This window comes from Hemicordylus capensis, chromosome 15, assembly GCF_027244095.1.
Source record: "Hemicordylus capensis ecotype Gifberg chromosome 15, rHemCap1.1.pri, whole genome shotgun sequence".
NCBI lineage: Eukaryota > Metazoa > Chordata > Lepidosauria > Squamata > Cordylidae > Hemicordylus > Hemicordylus capensis.
In genome coordinates this window covers 18,180,605-18,201,981 of record NC_069671.1, presented here as the reverse complement: position 1 = coordinate 18,201,981, position 21,377 = coordinate 18,180,605, and the positions used below count along the sequence as shown (strand labels likewise).

The 21,377-nt window shown below is 48.1% G+C and overlaps 1 protein-coding gene across 4 annotated transcripts in view; it reads right to left on the bottom strand.

Moving 5' to 3' along the window:
- TBX5 (T-box transcription factor 5) overlaps window positions 1-21,377 on the bottom strand; it is an 88,613-nt gene that overhangs the window by 58,052 nt on the left and 9,184 nt on the right. Inside the window, exon 1 of one of the 4 annotated variants that reach the window (XM_053280440.1) lies at window positions 1,412-1,446. The exons of the other annotated variants lie outside the window; for them this stretch is intronic. The gene's annotated coding sequence lies outside the window, so the exon portion shown is untranslated. Of the gene's footprint in view, window positions 1-1,411; window positions 1,447-21,377 lie in introns of those variants that run through there. 4 annotated transcript variants of the gene reach the window in all.

Sequence of the window (21,377 nt, the reverse complement as noted above, 5' to 3'; positions counted from 1 at the left end):
GTGAGTGGGATTGACAGCAATGTGTGCATTTACAGGAATTAGAATTGTATTATATTAGAAACAAAGGAATGCAGTTTGACTGGTCTCTCTCTCTCTCTCACCACACACACACACACACACTTCAGAAGAACTTGGGGTCATCTTAGGAACTTTTGTGGGTCCTCCTCAACAGAATACCCAAATAACTTGGGTAGCAGAACTGTTACCCTATCCTTTCATGTCCCACTGAAACCAGAGGCATTTCCTTACGAGTAAACACTGGTTCCTTCCTAAAAGAATTACTTCCAACTTAAAAATTATTTGGTGAGATTGCAGTGAACTGCCCTGAAACTGCAAGAAAGGGGTGCAAATACCAGGGAAGTGGAAATAAATTCAAGGGGAGCTACAATGTTGTTCACACAGCTCAGTTGTTTTATCTCCCTGAATACCATGGGATCTGCAGCCCCACCTTAACCATGTTTACTGGGAATTAAAAATCACGGAGCTGCACAGGGTTTACTCACAAGTAAGTGTGTATATGACTTCAGCCTCCTTTATGGGCAGCAAGTGCCCACCGAGTGACACAATCCACTAGAAATGCTGTTTTAAAGTCTCCCGCAAGCCTCCCTGAAAGAAATTCAAGGAAGTTTCATGCTGGGGAAGGGAGGTCACTGAGCCCCCCCACCCCTTTCTATCTGACTATTGGTTAAGTAAGGGTCCCCAACAGGGGCTATTGCTAGTACCTTGAAGGGTATCTGAAGGGCTCTCTGAGGGTACTCAGAGTCCCCTGCCTTCCCGTGCTGCAACTGCACTATTTGTTCCTCAGAAAATTAGCACTGAGTACTCCCACTGAAGTTAATAGAACAAGTAAACTTGTCCCATTAACGTCAATAAGACTGCTGATGAGTAACTTGGTAGTAAGCTTGTCCCTTCAACTTTATTTGTTTGTTTGTTTGTTTGATTGATTCAAAAAATGGCTTAGGGCGGTTTACACAGAGAAATAACAAACAAATAAGATGGAACCCTGCCCCAAAGAAACACAAGATAGATACCAGCAGCAGTCACTGGGGTACTGTGCTGGGGGTGAATAGGGCCAGTTACTCTCCCCCTGCTACATAAAAAGAATCACCACATTAAAAGATGCCCCTTTGCCAAGTTAGCAGGGGTGAAACTGCTAACTGTCACTAAAACTGCTGATGAGTAACTTAATAGTGAACATGTCCCATTAACGTCAATGAGACTGCTGATGAGTAACTTGGTAGTAAACAGGTCCCATTAACAACTAAAACTGCTGATGAGTTACTTAGTAGTAAACTTCTCCCATTAATGTCAAGAAGACTGCTTATGAGTTACTCACTATAGATGTGAACCAGTGACTGGAGTATCATGGCTCAGACTTCTGACTCAGAAGAGTCAGAGCAGGACGACTTACCAACTAGTGAGGGCTTAGAGGCACAGCCACAGGATTTGGCAGAGAAACCAGACTCTGGAGCTGAGGATTCACAACAGCTGCCAGACATTATCTCTGATGGGGAAGAGCCTGGGATTTCACCTGTCTTGAGAGGAGTCACACAGGTGTAGGAGATCACAAGAAAAAAAGCCAAAGTGCTGACTCAGGGAAGCCTGATTGGCTGCTGGTTCTCTTGAGCCATATATATTCAACAGTCTCTCTTTGCTCTGATGCTGTTTGCAACTTCGTTGGCTGCAGATAGTGTGCTCTTGAATTCCAACCATTTCTGTGTCCCAGTTTGCCTTGTCTGCACTTTCCTGCATTGTTCCCTTAATTCCTTGTTCTGTGTTCTTTGCTTGTTTCATTCCTTGTTTTGTCTTTTCCTTCCACTTATTGCTCAGTTAGTGTTAGACCTAGTTTCAGTTCAGGGGACTTAATCCATTGACTAATTGCTTTGTGAGCCTTTTATTTTCCTTCATTTGGTTTTGCTGCTGCTTTCTGGTTACTCTCAGGGGGAGTGCTGAAGGGGGTTGTAAAACCCTGTTGGGTTAGCTGAGCTAACAGATTCAGGACATGGAGTCGCTTTTCTCCCTAACCGTAACACTTAAATGTGTGCTCTTGTGTGTATACACACCCTGCCACAGAAATGTAAATGTTACAGTTATAAGAGGACTACTCCAGTCACTGGCTCATATCCAGATTAAGTTGCTCACAAGCAGTCTTAATGATATGAATGGGACACGTTGACTTGTCCTATGAATTTCAACAGGAGTACTGATGTGGTAACTTGGTCTGGCTACTCATTGTGACTGGAGTAGCCTTTCTCATCACTGGAACATTTTAATATGTGTGTGTGCATAAACATAGACACCTAAAATCACTCATTATAGAGTTAGGGAGACGGGCTATTCCAGGCACTGGCTTACATCTAAACCTAAGTCGCTCATAAGCAGTCTTAATGATATGGCTGCTTCCTACAGTACGAATATCAGTGAAAGTGCTCCTGAGTAACTTATTCTGGATGTACGCCAGTGACTGGAGTTGTGGTCTGTCTTATGTGCAACGTTCACATTTGTGTGTGTGCGTGTTGTGTGCATAAGTACAAAAACACATACACGCGATCCCTGTGGGGTACCTGGGCCGAAGGTTTGTGACAGAAGGGGTACTTTAAAAGGTGCTTTGAAAGGTTGCGAACCCACGCTTTGCTGAAGACAATTTGCTGTTCAGCCGCCGCCCCCCGCTCAAACTTGATCTGCGCCAGCTGCGAGGCGAAAGGCGCTCCACTGATGTGAAAGTGGTATTTTTATAGGCTGATAAGTCCCGCTTTATCTGTATTCCCTCCCCCCCTCCCCGCAATGGGTCCGACTGAGTCTCCCTAATTGGTCATTCCGCTGACACAGCCTCCGACGCGTTGGGATGGCCTTTTGGCAGCCATAACCGCTTCCAGCGTGGGGTCCATGCAGAAACCGGCTTGCCTGGGCCTGGTCGCTGGCTCCTCCGCTATGGGGTCCTCAAGCCCCCACCCCCAGCAGTTTCATAGTTCCAGCCCCCATTACAATTATACCCATTTAAAAATCATGTCATGGTCTCTGGGAAGGACCTAACGCATTACAGTCACAATCAGAAGGCGGGGATGGTTGGATTTACAGGCGATTGTGGAGGGATGACATTTAGCCCGATTTCCCCCCTTATTTTTTCCAAATTTAAAAAACTCGGTTTCTGTACCCTAAGTTTGAGGTTCTTCGGGCATTGCCTGCATTACTGGAGGAGGGGGCAGAATCCCCATGGCAATGCAACTTTGGCAGCTCTTTTTAACGCCAAGGGAGCAGGAGAACTTCCCCTGGGATTTAGGACCGTAGGAAGCTGCCATATACTGAGTCAGACCACTGGTCCATCTAGCTCAGTATTGTCTACACAGACTGGCGGCAGCAGCGTCTCCAGGTTAGATGCAGGAGTCTCTCCCGGCCTTATGGAACCTTCTGCATGCAAGCACACAGATGCTCTTTCCAGAGTGGCCCCATCCCCGAAAGGGGATCTCTTACTTACAGTACTCGTGCGTTGTCTCCCATTCAAATGCAAAGCAGGGCAGACCCTGCTTAGCAAAGGGGACAGTTTATGCTTGCTACCTCAAGATCAGCTATCTCTCCCAGCCCTACCTGGAGATGTAGCCTGGGGTTGAACCTGGGACCTTCTGAGTGCAGAGTGGATGCTCTGCCACGGAGTCCTGGTGCCGGATCACACCCTTAGAGAGCTCTGAGAAGAGAAGTTGTTCCTGACACAGAGACAGACATCTTGAAACCATAGGGGTACACCGAAAGGGGTGGAGCTCCTCTCTGATTGAAGCCACATTTCAATACGGGATGTAGGAATCAATTGTCTGGCCATCCGAGAGTGCTTGGGAGCCTCTTTTAGAACGGAGACGAGGCCCGCTGGACAGCTTGGTCGGCAAGCGCGGCTTCATGACCAGGTCTGGCTTCTGAACCAGAGTCTTTGGAGAGGTTGCTCTTTCTCCATCCATCACGCCTTGAGTCTCAGTGCGCTGGATGCTTCAAAGGGTCTGGGAAGGGGGTGGGAGATGGCCGCTCAGGCGCAAGGCATTTCTGGCAGCATCTCCAGAAAGGGCTGGGACAGACTCCTGCCTACAAACCTTGGAGAGCAGAGCTGCTGCCAGCCAGTGTGGGGAGCTGAGCTAGCTGCAACAAGGGTCTGGCTTAGTGCCAAGCATCTTTGTATCGGATGCTTTAATTTAAACGGGGTCCTCCCCCAGCAGCCGTAGAGAATCTGCTCGGCATGCAGAAGGTCCCAGGTCCAATCGAGTCGGGCTGGGAAAGGCCCTGCCTGAACACCTTGAAGAGCCGCTGCCAGCCAGTGTCGACAACCCTGAGCGAGTTCGACCCATGGTCTGGCTCGGGAAGGCAGCTAATCCTACCCTTCCACGACTCGCGGCTGGCAGGACAGAGGGGTTTGCATTCGAGTAAACCTTCCTAGGATTGTTCCGGGTGTGTCTCCCCCACCCCCGGCCGCCACACACGCACTCGACCTCCTCCTCCCTGCGAAGGAAACCGCCGCGAGGTGTGACGTTAAAGCAAACAGATCGCGCTGCTCAGGCCGGCTTCATTAGGAGCTCATTACACCGCGGAGCGCTTGCGGGGCCAGCCGGGGGCGGAGGGCTGGCCGCCCGGTAGGAAGGGTCAGGCTCCGCTTTCCGCCCGCTCTTTGAGCCCCTTTGATTCATGCCTGGCCGGCAGTGGCAGGTCAGAGGGTCCATCCATTCCTGCCCCCGCCCCCACGGCCTTCCCTCCCCAGAGGGGAAAATGGGGGCAGAGGAAGCCAGCCAGGGGGGCTGCCTGCCTGAGAGGGGAATGGGGTGGGGAGGGCTCAGGCTGAGCTAGCCGGATCGGAGGCTCCAGAGGATGTCCTCCTGGGCATGGCCCCAGGTTAGGGCTGTTTGGCTAATTTCCACCGCCGGGCGGAAAGGGAGAATTTTTCCAGCGAGGAAAGGCTGAAGGCTGTGTGAGACCTTTGAGCTGCGAGGAGGGGATGAGGACCTATGGCAGAAATACATATCATGGCAGAGGAGAGAGCTGGTCTCGTGGCAGCAAGCATGCACTGCCCCCTTTGCTAAGCAGGGTCTTCCCTGGTTTGCATTTGAATGGGAGACGGCATGTGTGTGTATTCTCCTCAGGGGATGGAGCCGCCACTCTAGGAAGAGCAGAAGATTCCAAGTTCCCTCCTTGGCAGCATCTCCAAGACAGGGCCGAGAGAGACTCCTCCTGCCTGCAACCTTGGAGAAGCCGCTGCCAGTTGGTGTAAATCTTGGACGCAGGACAGCAAAAAGGAAGGACTTCTTCAGGCATCTGCAGGAATGACAACAAACTTGACCGCAGTGCCAAAGCTTAGTGGAGGAGAGTGTAGCTCTCTTAGTGGAGAAGAGCTGGTCTTGTGGTAGCAAGCAAGACTCGTCCCCTTAGCTAAGCAGGGTCCACCCTGGTTTGCATTTGAATGGGAGACTAGATGTGTGAGTACTGTAAGATATTCCCCTTAAGGGATGGAGCTGCTGTGGGAAGAGCATCTAGGTTCCAGGTTCCCTCCCGGGCAGCATCTCCAAGGTAGGGCTGAGAGAGATTCCTGCTTGCAGCCTTGGAGAAGCTGCTGCCAGTCTGTGTAGACAATACTGAGCTAGAAGAAGCAATCGTCTGACTCAGTATGTGGCAGCTTCCTTGTTCCTCAGTGGCAGAGCATCAGCTTGCAAGCAGAATGTCTCTGGCATCTTCAGGTAGGATTGGGAAAGACTCCTGCCTGAAACTTTGGGGGGCTGCTGCCAGTCAGTGTAGACAATGCTGAGCTAGATGGGCCAGTGTTCTGACTCAGTAAGGCAGCTTCCTATGTTCCTATGTCATTTGCCCAACTGACGTGCATGCAGGCTGACACATCAGCACAAAGTGCATGTCAGCCCTGTTTCGAGAAAGGACTACTGTCAGCTGTTGAGTCAAGAGAAGTTCCCCCAACTCCATAAACGCCAAGTCATGCTTGTGGTTTTTGCGGATCCCTCTGTGCATTTTGTGATTTATTTGCAAGCCTGTCCCAAGCCATCCTTACACATGTTTTCAGACTTTTTTTGGAAGCAAGATCTCCTATAGAATACTCTCAAGCCAAGCTGGCCTGTCAAGAACTTTTAACAGTCTTCGGCTTTGCATTTGTGCTAATCTATCCTGTCATTCCACACCAACCTTCACTCCACTGGAATGAGGCAGAAGAAAATATTCCTTCCGCTGGCACACAAGAGCACACAGATGACGGGCTGCTCTGGCCCATTCCAGTGACTCTCCCGTCTCTCAGGCAAAAGCCACCCCAAGCCATTACAGCAGCACAGATTGGGGAGCCGAAGTGAAATTGTGGGGGGTGGAACCATAGCTTGTAGGCACAGCACCTGTTTTGCCTTTAGCAGGTCCTAGGCTGGGCATCTCCCCAATATGGCTAGGAAACCCTGGAGATTCCCTGCCAGACCCCTGCTAACTGAGCAAAGAGGCACCTTTTAAAGTGGCGATTCTCTTGTATGTAGCCCGGGGAGAGCAACTGGTCCTCTCTGTCCCCAGCACAGCATCCCTCTAGGGGCTGTTGCTGCTGGTATCTGCCTTAGGTTTCTTTTTAGATTGTGAGTCCTTTGAGGGACAGAGGGACGTCTTATTTATGTCTTGTTTCTTTTTCCATGTCAACCGCTTTGAGGGCTTCAGTTGAAGAGTGGTATCTACTCCCTGCTAACTGATCAAAGAGGCACCTTTTTAAAAATGGTGATTCTCTTTATTGAGCAGGGGGGAGAGCAAGTAGCCCTCTCCATCCCCAACACAGCATCCCTCCAGTGGCTGCTGCTGGTGTCTACCTTTTATGTTTCTTTTTAGATTGTGAGTCCTTTGGGGATGGGGGGGGGCATTTTATTTATTTATTTATTTATTTATTTATATCAGTGTAAACCGCTTGGAGAACTTTGGTTGAAGAACAGTAAATAAATATTCGTACTGTCTAGTAATTAGAGTAGCTAATACAGACCTACTTGCATTTCAGGGAACCTGATTTGTAGAATTATAGGTGACATCACTTCCTTCTACAAAATTACTCCTGGATTCTGCCTAATTTCTGAGAACCGGATGGCCTCATCCATAGCAGACAAAGTCCCCACTCCCTGTCCAGGGGCCCTCTCATTAGGTACCCTCCAAATAGTTCCCCCACCCTAATGTTTTGCTTCCCCTCTCCCAGAGCAGGGAATCTTTAATCATATTTCACCTGCTCCTGCTTCTGGCAGATACCAGGCCATTGTCCTTGTAACCCACATATCTATTTCTGAAAGAGCTGGAAGTGTTTTATTCCTTATGGATGCCTAACCAGAGCACCTGAGGGTAAAAGGGAGGTACCAGCAGACTTGGAGTAACCTGAAGATACAGGAGTTTCACAAAAATGCGAAGGGGGGGGGGAAATCCCTAAGGAGGCCAACCCCCTCAAATGGTCCCAATGTAACTCAAGGGAGCAGAATGTTCACAGATTTTGGAGGACAGTTGACAGACAACCAGTTGGGCACTGCTAATGGAACTCAGTAGGGGTGAGAAGGAAAGCTTGAACAAAAAGAGCAGGAAATTACTTGGCTTGGAGAATACTCACTCAAGACTGTCAGAACCCCTCCTGTTTCTGAGGGGGAAAGACCGTGCTTAGGCAAAGGCTCAAATAAGTCATGGACACCAGAGGTTTACTTGAACATTTGTTGTGGGTCCATCCTTGTAGATTCATAATTTGTGCAACTGAGCTCTGCCCCAATCCAGAGAGAAAGGAGGTGGGAGAAGGGAGGCAGAGAGAGCAAGCCATATGGTCTCGTAGCAGAAGTCAAGGAAGCAAGCTGAAGAGGAGCCAGCCAACATGATAACAAAATAAACCTCTCCCTTTAATTCCCTTTAATTTACAAGGCAGCCTCTAGCTTTCTTCCTGCCAACACCTTCTAAAGCAACCACAGAAGATGCAGAGAGAAAAGGCCAGGCAACAACCACGAGGCAGAGGGCAGGGCCAAGAAAATGACACACTCCGTATTATTTTAGGGCCCCTTCCAAAATCTTGCAACTTCTGGCTGTAACTGAGGAGAGCGCTTTGTGTGCTCAGCCGAAGTGCCTGATTTTTTTTTTTTTAAAGTGCCTGGGAACAGCTGACATATGCTTCACAAGGAGTTGTGGGGGAATGGGCCTGCATGTATTTATTTTTACTTTTGTTCCCCAGTACAAAGGAAACCATCCATTAGGGATCTGTTTTCTGAAGGGTGATCAAAGGACCACAAATGGGCGAGAGCCCTTCCAGACACGTGCCAAGAGAGTCTGCAGTTAGCAGTCCTTGCTATTCGGCAGTCCCAGCCTCTCTCTTTTTGTGTTGGAACGGAGTGTGCTGCCAGTTGTTATTCTTTAATTTGGTACATTTATATCCCACCTTCCTTCCATGGTGGAATTCACCATGGCTTACATGGGGTTCCCGTCCAGGCACTGACCAAACCTGGACTAGAACCGTAAAGTCAGAGAGGAGATGGAGGTCATCCACACAATCAGGAACTGTGTTCTACTCAGGTTTGGGAGCTGTGTGTGCTCCCAATTTTCAGCTGTGTGGAAGCTAGGTAGGAGGAAAATCTGGATAGAAGTGATGGCATGGAAGCACGGCGGAAGTGACTGAGTGGAAGCACGTGGGAGGAAGTGATTGAGTGGAAGCAAGGTAGGAGGAAAACCTGGGTAGAAGTGATTGAGTGGAAGCAAGGTAGGAGGAAAACCTGGGTAGAAGTGATGGTGGAAGCATGGTGGGAGGAACTGATTGAGTGGAAGCACAGTGGAATTGATTGAGTGGAAGCACGGTGGGAGGAAAACCTGGGTAGAAGTGATTGAGTGGAAGCAAGGTAGGAGGAAAACCTGGGTAGAAGTGATTGAGTGGAAGCAAGGTAGGAGGAAAACCTGGGTAGAAGTGATTGAGTGGAAGCATGGTGGGAGGAACTGATTGAGTGGAAGCATGGTGGAATTGATTGAGTGGAAGCACGGTGGGAGGAAAACCTGGGTAGAAGTGATTGAGTGGAAGCAAGGTAGGAGGAAAACCTGGGTAGAAGTGATTGAGTGGAAGCATGGTGGGAGGAACTGATTGAGTGGAAGCACGGTGGAATTGATTGAGTGGAAGCACGGTGGGAGGAAAACCTGGGTAGAAGTGATTATGTGGGAAGCACGGTAGGAGAAAAAGCTACCCAGGGTTTCCTCCAACTGTGCTTCCACACAATCACTTCCACCCAGGTTTTCCTGCCACCTTGCTTCCACACAACCAAAATTTGGGAGCACATACAGCTCCCATATCCAGGTAGAACACAGTTTTCTGTTTTGTGAATGACCTCCTTGTAGGCCAGGGTCCGCAACCTTTCAGAAGCAGTGTGCCAAGGTTCCTTCTCTTCACTCTTATTTAAGGTTTTATGTGCCAGAAATCCATAGTTACACAGAAGGTCTCCCTCTACACATAATTAAACTATTGCTGTTTGTTTTAAATGATGTTTTTGAAATGCACTATATGCTTAATTTAAAATAAACTAAAATGCAGGTCTCACTAGTTTACAAATGTAGTTATTCCTGGAGTTATTATTATTAGTTATTATAATTGAGGGAGGAGAGCTGGTCTTGTGGAAGCAAGCATGAATTGTCCCCTTTGCTAAGCAGAGCCTACCCTGGTTCGCATTTGGATGGGAGACGACATGTATCAACACTATAAAATCTTTCCTTTAGGGGAATGTGGCTGCTCTGGGAAGAAAGAGCATTTGCATGCTTGCATGCAGAAGGTCCCACGTTACTTCCCCGGCATCTCCAGATAGGGCTGAGAGAGATTCTTCCCTGTCACCTTGGAGAAGCCACTGCCAGTCTGGGTAGACAATCCTGAGCTAGATGAACCAAGGGTTTGACTCAGTCTATGGCAGCTTCCTATGTTCTTAAAATGCTTAAGACACATAATTTAAAACCAATTAAGATGCAAATCTCACTAGCTGATGTTTTTAATTGTTCCTGGAGAAGCAGAGTTTCTGCAAAAATACCTCTAACAATGTCCATCTCTGATTATAGAAGTGGAGAAATACCACCAGTGTGATTTTCTGGACAGAAGTGAAAAAGAAGGTCCCAGGTTCAATGCCGGGCAGCATCTCCAAGACAGGGCTGAGGAAGACCTCTGCCTGCATCCTGGGAGAGCTGCTGCCAGTCCGAGTAGGCAATACTGAGCTAGATGGACCAAGGGGCTGACTCAGTATATGGCAGCTTCCTCTGTCCCAATTCCCTCTCTCAGCAGAAGCCCCACAAGCAACCCTGGCCAGCCCCTCTTCCTCCATGCGGTTGCTGTCTCTTCATCTGCCTCTGAGTGAGGCAGCAGCGCCAGAGAAAGGACCGAGGCTCCTGGGCAGTCCTTCTGCCCCCCCCCCAGCGCTAACTTTTATGTCTTTTTGTGGGGCTGCAGCCACCGTTCTCCCCGCCCCCCCACCACGCAGTTTCAGATAATGGTCCAGCTGGTTAGGGACCGAGCTGGGGTGTGTGTGGAATGATTAATCTAGGGCGGAATCCGTAGCAAGAAAAACATTACCTAAGTGGTGACAATAGGCGGGTGGGGGCCTGGGGGTGGACGGGCACAAGGGCCCCCTTCAAATGGAGCCAGCAGCATTGTGTGTGTGCTGGCACAGAGAGGGGTTTCTCTGCCGGTGGCAAAGACAAAATTTAACAAGAGAGTTAAAAAAAGGAAAGAAGAGAGAGAAAGCAACTTCACTCCCACCACTCTTTGAAGTCAATCCTAAGGGAATATTTAGTGGTCACAGAAAACCACAATTTCTTTGATAGACTTTGGGGTGGGGGGAGGAAGTCACTCAGAAAGAATCTTGAACACACACACACACACACACACACACACACACACACACACACACACACACACGCTGTGTGAGAGAGACATTCTGGCAAGACTATATGTGACAGCTTTGTTTGTGTTGGACTCTGAAAGAATGCCAGTGCATGCTGCTGCAGATTGGCTAGTGACTGTGACCTCCCTTGGGCTCAGAATCGGGGGTCTCAGCAGAGACTTCACAAGCGTTGTTCTGCTTTCTTGTGCATCTGCCTATGCTTGGGGATGGAGACAGGTGTGAGAGGACCGTCAGGCGCTGAGGCGCTGCTGGAGCATTTGTGATCTGGCATCTCACCAGCTAGACAATTTATTTCATTTATTATTTGCGTGCATATCCCGCTCTTGGTGTTTTAGTGCTCTACGGGATCACGGCATCAGATCAGTGCAAGAGAATTTATTGCATGTATGATTTACCTTGGCATCCCACTCCTCCTCCAAGGAGCTCAGAGCAGCGTGCGTGGTTAGTCTTTTATCCTCACAACAGCCCAGTGAGGTAGGGTGAGGTTAAGAGATTCGTGATTGGCCCAGCACCACTCAGCCAGCTTCCTGGCTGAACGGGGATTTGAACTTGGGTCTCCCCAGTCCTAATCCAACCCTCTAACCACGACACCACACCGGCTTGCTGATATACACAGATAATCCTCTGCATTTCATACTTAGCCAGACCAGTTGCTAAATAGTTGCGGGGGGGGGGGGGGAGGGAAGGGGCAAGTCATTCACGCAAAGCAGTGGCGGCAGCAGAGAAAGAAACTGAGGAGGTGCTGCCAGAGACGGAGTCTGCAAACTTCTGCATGCAAAGCAGATGCTCTACCACGGAGCTCCAGCCCCATCACCAATATATGAAGCTCCTTTCCACAGTCATACTCCCAGGTCCATCTATTGGTATTGTCTACACTGACTGGCAGCAACGCTTCAGGGTTTCAGACAAGGCTCTTTTCCAGCCCTACTTGTAGATGCTGACAGTTGATCTTGGGACCTTCTGTGTGCACAGCAACATTGGGCTACAGACCAAAATGGCTGTCGTGTTAACTGTATGCGTATTATTATTATTATTTATATCCCGCTCTTCCTCCAAGGAGCCCAGAGCGGTGTACTACATACTTGAGTTTCTCTTTCACAACAACCCTGTGAAGTAGGTTAGGCTGAGAGCCAAGTGACTGGCCCAGAGTCACCCAGCTAGTTTCATGGCTGAATGGGGATTTGAACTCGGGTCTCCCCGGTCCTAGTCCAGCGCTCTAACCACTACACCACGCTGGCACACGTATGTCTTTATTTTTTATTATTATTATTATTATTATTATTATTATTATTATTATTATTTTAATTCAACCCCCGGCTTCACATTAATGCTTCAGGCAAAGAACCATTAAAACAACAAAACAATACAAATGAAAGCAATTCCTCTTTAGTATATTTTCTAAGCTAACAGCCGACTCTGAGGGTTGTTGTGAATGGAAGGGTAAAACGGGGTAAACCGCCATGTAAGCTTCCTTGAGCTTCCTGCATGGAAATGTGAGAAGTATAGCTCAGGTTTACTAGCAAAGGAAATCCAATGCGTTCAATGCGGCTTACTCTGAAGTAAGAACTCATGCAGGGGCATAGCTGGGGGAGAGGGGGCCTGTGTCCACCCCTCTCCCCAGAGTGAGGGAGATAATGAAGAAAATAGGGAGGCGTGGAGCTGGGGGCCCCCTCAGGAACTTGGGGGCTGGGTTCATTGAACCCATCCACATAATTATGGCTACACCCCTGGATTTCAGCAACAGAGACATAAATTTGCTGCAAAGGGGATGCACTTCATTAAATGAGCGGACAAACCTTTTTTACGCACCTCCCATTCAGTCCAACGGGGCCTGGAGAGGTTGTCCCAGAGGATCATGGCCAGTGCCGTTTTCTTCGTCAATGGGCCCTACCTAGCTCAGGTTACAGTTTTATAGCCTACACAGGATGGCCTTCTTGAAACCCCCCTGCTACAAAGCCGCGCACCAGCCAAATTTCCCTGCACACACGTAATCCCCCAGTTCTGGTCATGTATGCGGGCATTCAAGTATTTACGACTTCATAAAATCAAACAACAATCCCCACAGGCCATATTATTTTCTTCTCCAAAACCTAGTTCACAGAACAAGTTCTGCTTTCAATCTGGGTACAAAAGAGAGGGGTTTTGTCCATTTTATTTTGGCACAAGAATTCAGGGTCAAGGAGGAGGTGACAGGGAAACTGGCGGGGATAGACTCCCCTCCAAACGTGCGCTAGTCTGGGGCGAGGGAGAATTGGGACATAAATAATCCAGCCATGCCTCCTAGAACTGCTTTCTCCGAAACTAGAAAATCTGACACGAGTTAAAGTCCTCCTGCTAAACATTAATATCATTAAGCAGGATAGTTATGCCTGCGGTGGGTGGATGGGGAGAAGAGTAATTTCCGAAGGTGCATTAAAAAACTTCCAGTTCTTTTGTTTTTGCCAAACAGTATACAGAACTTGCATAGAGCCAAGACACAGGCAGGACAGGAGCCAGGCTACAGTTTAGCACTGTTGAGACCAGGCTCCTATACAGGACTGGCTGACAGAAGAGCCCTCTGAAGGCCTTACTTCTGAGTAAATGTGCACAGTATCAGGCTAAAAGTCCCCTTGGGTTTTGTGGAAGACAGCTAAGCACGTATTTAGCTCTTCAGTTGAAAAATGTGGACTTTAAAATGCTTGGATTGTGGCTACTTCTTACAGTTCCACTGTAGGCTCCTTGGGGCAGACAGTAGCTTGTGTGCAGCACCACATGCCCTGATTGTGAATAGCGATGCTCATGGAAGACATGTGGTGAGGGAACTGTTTCCCCCCACCCTTTCTATGTAAACCGCTTTGAGAACTTCTTTGGTCAAAAAGCTATATATAAATGTCTGTAGGAGTAAAGTACAGTAAAGCAGGTAGGTGATAACTAAATCGTCCTTTTAATTTCAGTGGGATTGCTCCGAGTCATTTCCCTCAGGCAGATAGGCCAATTATCCAGTCTTATAGCAGTGCTAGAAAGCAGAGACCTCATTCACAAAATCGAAAATTGTGTTCTACCTGGGTTTGGGAGCTGTGTGTGCTCCCAGTTTTCAGTTGTGTGGAAGCAAGGTGAGAGGGAAACCTGGGCGGAAGTGATAGTGTGGAAGAAAGATAGGAAGAAAAGATACCCAAGTTTTCCTCCCACCTTGCTTCCACAGTTAGGTGGATCAAAGGTCTGACTCAGTAGATGTCAGCTTCCTATGTTTCTATATATTCCAGACTTCCCCTATTAGAAAAAGCATCAGATGACTACAAAAATAAAGATTTATCATCATCATCATGTGCAGCTAAAAATTATATAGCATCTATGTGCATAGAAAACGACCATTTTGGAAAGTACTTGAATGTGCTTATACCTTCATACCTATACAATGGACAGTTTTACACTTGGAAATTATCTATTATATTTAGCCCACTCTTTTTCCTAGGAGGTGCCATAGGTTTCAGTTAAAGGCTGCAGCCTTGAGAGCAAAATAAACGGCCATGACATCGAAGCTGTGTGCTATTTTTCTTTAATAATGACTTTTCCACCCACATAGGAGGTCGGATCCTAGGAAAGTTAGATACCTTGAGGGGTGTCTGTTTAGCGGCTCATTCAACCTACCCCTGCAAACTGAGCAGAGCAGAGCACCTTTTAAAAGGGTGCCTCTCTTATATTTAGCAGGGGGAGAGCAATTGGCCCTCTCCAACCCCAGCCCCTCAGCCCTCCAGTGGTTACCTTGTGTTTCCATTTAGATTGTGAGCCCTTTCCGGAACAGGGGATCTCACCTTGTCTCTCTGTCTCTCCATCTGTGTCTGTCTCTCTGTCTAATGTAAACCGCTTTGAGGACTTTTCCGGTTGAAAAGCAGCATGTACAATATTATTATTAGTGTTGTTAAAGTGTTTCCCCCTCTACAACATGGAAAATTTACAATCCAGTGCAGGAGGCACGGTTTACTCAGAAGTAAGCCTCATTGTGTTAGGTAGGTGAGCACTGGATTTCAGCTTCAGTTATTATTTTTTTTTACAAACTGAGCCGAGGTGTGCTTCTACCTTTCCTCCCACAGGTAACCTGAAGAATGGTCCCTTTTTTCATCCAGGAGATATTTCAGGCGGTGACACCAGTTAAGATTTTCCCCTCTTCCTCCCCACAGGGCAAAGCCCCGCTCCCCCAAATCACTCTCCAGAATATCACCTTTGTTGGGCTCCAAAGCCATGCATTTATGGTTGCAATCCGAAGCTCGTTTACTCTCGAGTAACTGCTACTAAGCTCAGTGGTCGCGCTCTGTTTCCTAAGGGGACTAAAAAACACCTTACGCAGCCCAAACTACTTGAGAGAAGAGAAGTCCTATTGTCTCCAATGGGGTTTGCTCCCCAGGACAAAGAGCGCCACGAATTGCAACCCTGGAATGACGCAGAAGATAAATCCGAGGATGGTGGGGTTTAACCAGACAAAATACCCTTTTGCAAACTCCCAGGACTTAGGTTTGTGGCCAGCGCCGTTCTCCGCCTGCCGCCAAAATTTTGGACTTTCTTCTGGTGGGCCGCCCTCTATTCCAAAGGGCTTTGCGCGGCTGGATCGAGACCACAGTCTCTGGGTCAATGCAAAAAGAGGACCTTATCCTCGCAAAGCGTTCCCCTGCTCTTCAGGCCTTATCCCCATACAACAGAATAGCAACAAATAGCACAATCTCCATCGGAGTGAAGAAGAGAGCCGGGTGGATGGATGGATCTTGTACCCTCCAAATTTGCTTCTAAATCCACCACCGTTTCAACATTCGGAATCGCTCAACTCGAATATTTAAAAGCTCTGTCTTTGCAGCTGAAACCCCCCACACCCCTGTCTTTTTGGAGCGCAATTTCGTTACCTTGAAGTTCACTCCAATGGGATTTGTGCATAGGATGGGGCCCTTACAGGTTCTTACTGTTGAAAAAAGTAAAAGGGGGGAAAGAGAAAGAAAGGGAAAGAAGAAGAAAGAAGAGGTGTAGAAGGCGAAAACGAATGATCTCATGGATTATCTGAATTATGAATTATAAAGGGCGGAAAGGCAAAATGAATTCTCTCATGTCAAAATATAGACTAATGCCTGACAAATATATATATATATATACACACACACTTTCATGGTGCTTACTCATAGGTAGGTAAGCATGGGATAGATTGCATGGGGTCATTATCCATCAGGGAGTTCTCCTGAAGAAGCAACAGCGAGATGCGCATGTTTCTTTGGGATTAAATTGACAGGATTCAATCCCAAGTAAATACACTCTCTTGACCCTGTTCCAAACACTTTTCCCGGAAATAAATCCCACTGAAGTTAATTCAACTTTCTTTTAAGCAATCGGAAAGCGATCAGTCAGGACTAGTTACTTACTATGTCCACACTGACTTGGAAACCCGTTCTCTAGACTTCAGTGGAATTTATTTTTGAGTAAATAGGGCGAGGCAGGATTCGGCTCCACAACTCTCTGCTGAACTCTCTTCAGTTCAGTGACTGGTACCATATGGATACGGAGGAATATGTATATACCGCTTTTCAACAGAAGTTCCCAAAACGGTTTACAGAGAGAGAGAGAGAGAGAGAGAAAGAAAGAAAATGGCTTCCTGTCCCCAAAGGGCTCACAATCTAAAAAAAGAAATATAAGATAACGCTAGCAACAGCCACTGGAGGGATGCTGTGCAGGGGATGGAGAGGGCCCGTTGCTCTCCCTCTGCTAAATAAAGAGCATCATCACTTTAAAAAGGTGCCGTCTTTGCTCCGTTAGCAGGGGTTACTTCTCAGTTATCATCCAATCACTCCAACCATGGGCAACTTATTTTTCGTTTTCCCTAATCCTTTTCATATGTAGGACACACGCGCGCGCACACACACCTCCCCCCCCCCCGCTTTAACTGGGATATCTGCATTTTGGCGGTCTCCATCAACACTACATCTATTTCCCCACACGTGTATCCAGATAACTACTTTTCTAGCGCAGTGCGCCCATCTTGTTCTTGTTTTCTTCAACACCCAGATGCTCATTTCTTTGTGAAACATGCACACAACTTATTGCTATTTCTTTGCTCATCAGACTTTCCAGTTTGAACCGTGGTGTCGTTGCCAATTCAGAAGCGCAGAAGGCGCTCTCCCTGACAGCCGCCACGGCAATGCCCACGCCAAGAGCCAGAGAAGGCGAGAAGCCCCACCGCTCGGTCCCCCCCCCCACGACACCCCTGGGTTTAAAAGCGTTCAGAAATGCCCACCTCTTTGTAACCCTGCTTGCCTGAGCGGGGACCCTACAATGTTAATGCCATAAGAATTCACTTCCCATTGACTTCTGACTCCCCCACACACCCAACATGACTGATTGACTCACTGATGAAAGACCAATAGAGCTCGTCCCGAAAATATACCTTCATGCTGGTTCACACCTTCATGAAAACCACAGCATCAAAAAGGTCTGTATGTGTGAATTATTACTAACAACATTTTCCTCCAGGTTCTTCCTCTGGGGGAATGAAGAGTCTCTCTTTATTTTATCACAACGGCCCTTTGAAGTAGGTAAAGCTAAGAGAAAATGTCTAGGCTCCATAGTCTCATCCTAACAACTACCCTGTGAGGAGTTGGTCAGACACAGAGAGAGTGATTGTCCAAAAGTCAGCCTCTGAACTTCTGGGCTGAGGGAAGATTTGAACTCAGATCTCCTCCAAGCCCGATCTACAACTACAACACACTGAATGGATTGATCCAGCTATCACACAATAGACAGAACTTTCTAACCACTTCATACGGTTCATATGATACACTCCAAGCCATTGTATAGAAGAATCAAGTGATGTGAAAACCCATGTGGGAACTAGATTGTGAGGTCATTCACACAATCAAAAACTGTGTTCTACCCGGGTTTGGGAGCTGTGTGTGTGCCCAATTTTCGGTTGTGTGGAAGCAAGGTAAGAGGAAAACTTGGGTAGAAGTTTTTGTGTGCAATCAAGGTAGGAGGAAAACCTGGGTAGCTTTTCCTCCCACCTTGCTTCCACACAATCACGTCTACCCAGGTTTTCCTCCTCCCTTGCTTCCGCACAACTGAAAATTGGGAGCACACACAACAGCTCCCAAACCTGGGCAGAACAGTTTTTGATTGTGTGAATGACCTCTGTAGGTTTCTACTGATAGCTTTTACGGAGGCAAATCCTGAATATCACTGATGGGAACTGTCTGAGCAAAAGGGGCACCAGACTTAATGAATGTGAATAAGTGTATTTATTAGTCCAAAAGACCATATCAAAAATACAAAACAAAACACATACAAATAATTAGACTTAATGCTATTCTGTTCAAAACACACCTGGGAGGTACTTCGGTTCCTGTTTGGCACCTGTTTCTCTGAACATTGTATATTCAGATGGCGCAGCCTATGAATCAATTTAACGCAGCAAACACCAGAACATCCACACAAACGCAAATGGAGTACACAGAAGCGGCCTCATACAGAGTCAGACTACTGGTCCATCCAGCTAGGTATTGCCTACACTGACTGGCAGCGGCTCTCCAAGGTTTCAGGGAGGAGTCTCTCTTCCAGCACTACCTGGAGATGCTGTCAGGGAGGGAACCTGGGACCTTCTGCTTGCAAAGCGGATGCTCTGCCACTGCTCCAGGGCTCATCCCTACAGAATGCTGCCTTCTACTGAGTCAGACCATTGGGGCATCTCGTTAGGATTGCCTACTCTGTCTGGCAGCGGCTCTCTAAGGTTTCAGGCAGGAGTCTCTCCCAGCCCTACCTGGAGATGCTGCCAGGGATTCATTTGCATTTGGATGGGTGATTACCTCTGAGTGCTGTAAGATATTCCCCTTAGAGGATGGGGTCCTAGCTCAGTCGTAGAGTATCTGCTTTGCAAGCAGAAGGTTCCAAGTTCCCTCCCTGGCAGCATCTCCAAGATAGGGCTGGGAGAGACTCCTGCCTGCCACCTTGGAGAAGCCGCTGCCAGTCAGTGTAGCAGACAATACTGAGCTAGATGTACCAACGGTCTGACTCTGTATATGCAGCTGCCTCGTTTCTGGAATTCCCACTTAATTTTTATTTATTTTTAAATTTTGTTTCGCATGGCGCTTTCCTATTTTCTCATTGTTGGGGACGGGAAGGGGCAGAAAAGCCAGTCTTCCTTCTCCCCCTCCCAGAACGCCTCTGCACACCCTCAGGAGCGTGTGTGCAGAAAATTCCTTGCACACCATTCCGTCTTTTCCCTTTCGCCCCTCTGCACACCAGAAAGGATGACGGACTGGGTAGGGAGGGAATCTGCGGAGCTGTCCTCACTAAAAGGGCGGCTCAGAAAGGCAATGCACAGGCACAAGAACCATTCGTGATCTCCAACCAAGTCCCTTGCTTTGGGAGCCTGCAGAAGAGAAAAGTCTCCAAAGCAGGCCTCCACCTGTACAGGAATAAGTCTCTACCATGACACCTGAAAAGATCTGCCTCCTTGCCCTTTTCTTGACACTTAGACTCTGATTTTGAAAGAATACATCGCAAAAGGCCCATTCTCATGGTATGCGCAACACTTGTACAACGAGTGTACAGTGTGCACAGGTACAGATGTCTACACCGGTACAGTCATTCACATGCCTGCGTTTTTCAAACCTTACAAAAAGGTTGATGGACCTTTACTGACTTCATTGCAGCCTCTGCTCTGAGACTGCAGCTTCTTCGGGGCAGAGAGACCAACCGTCAAGTTTTTTCTTCTTCCTTATGTTATGCTGTAGAGCCTCTAGATTTGATGGTAACCATAAGAGCTTGTTTGCTTTAGAATAACAATTAAAAAAAAAAAAACCAGTGTGGAGAGTGAGCGAGGAATGCCCCCTTTTTGGATTAAGAAAGACAACTATTGAAGACTGATATATAAATAGAATCGATGTGTTCTGCACTTCATGGATACAAGAGGATGAACTTGTTAGTTCAGAATGCGACCCCTTTCCCTCCGTTTTCAAACCCAACCGCTTCCTTAAAGCATCCTGGCTTGTTCCGGTCGACCCTCTACCTTCCTTCCCTTCCGAATGTGTCTTGGCTTTAGCCTGGCTTGTGCCTCTGCCTTGCTATTTTTAATTTTTTTTTATACAGCACGTTGCAAATTTAGGCATCACCGTCGTCGTCTTCATCATCATCATCATTCCAAGCAACCCAGTGTGCTATATGATAGTATGTGACCCTAGCAGTTTGCTAGAGCATCAGGTTCTGAATGCGAAACCCTTCGCCCTCATATAAACACAACACGAAGTATCGGCACACATTTTTTGTACTGATACTGTGAACTGCGTTGGAAACTCCGGTTGAAAAGCAGGCTGCAAACCCAGTTCAATGAAAGGAATAGAACACCCCCTCAAACGAGAGGCAATTCCTTAATGCAGCGAATCTGCTAACCGGGAGAAACGTGGGCCACGCGTATGCTAAAGCTGCAACTGCGCCTTCGAAGACCTGTCCAGAGCCAGGCGCCCGTATTTACGCAAATGTCCCCACCGTCTCCTATAGCTCCCCTTCTCTCAAGAACAGAGCCGCTGGGAAGAAGGTAGAAATAATGTCCTATATAGCGCCGGCCTGGAAGGAGCCTTGAAGCGGGCGCCGAAAATGGAGGAAGATGGCTGCCACAATAATAATAATAAAATCCAGCCTATTTGCGCATTTGCGCAGCCCCAGCGCCCACCCACTGGAAGCGGGCTGTTCCCTGCACATTCAGGCCATGAAAGCGGGGCCTGTGACTGCAGCGCCTTTCCCCTGCCAAGGAGCCATCTCAGCCCTCGCCAGCGGCTCAGGTAACCCTCCCCAGCCGCTGATCCAAGCCCCAAGAGGAAAGCATTACCTGCGAGACAGCCAGGCAGCGCAGAGACGCGGCACCATGGAGAGACAGCCCTCGCTTCCCCTGACGGCGGCAGCAGCAGCAGCAGCAGCCTGGCTCGCTGGCTCTCTGGCCAGGGCCCCCCTCCCGGTTGTAACTCCTCGGGAGACCAAGGAGATCTGCCGATAAGGTATCGCCAAGCCTCTCCAGCACAGCGGTCAGCGCCTAAGCGCTGCGCTCCGCGGGACCCCTAGCAACCGTTCCAGGAGCGCAGGAGATGTCGAGGTATTTCTGGTAACAATCACTTCACACGAGAGCCCGCATTCCAGCTCGCTGTTGCTGTGTTGCCTACCACCGAGGCTGAAGTCACACCTTCTACTGAATTGTTTAGGTCTGGGCGGCGGGGACAACTGGTGGTTGTTAACCTATTTCTGAAAAGCTCCACGAGGCTCATAAAACCTTCTTGCCAGAAAGCCAGTGCATTTCCTTGCTTGTGGTGCGGAAAACATTCTCTTACACAATACAAACAACCAAAGACACCCACAAGGATCCATGAAGAATTTGTGTCATTCATGCATTGGTTGTCTTGCTTTTTGCTTCTATGTGCAATTTATTTCTGTAAAGTTCCACTAGACCAAAAAACCGCCCCACCCCAAAATTCAATGCACTTTCTCCCTAGTATAGCAAAAATAAAAACA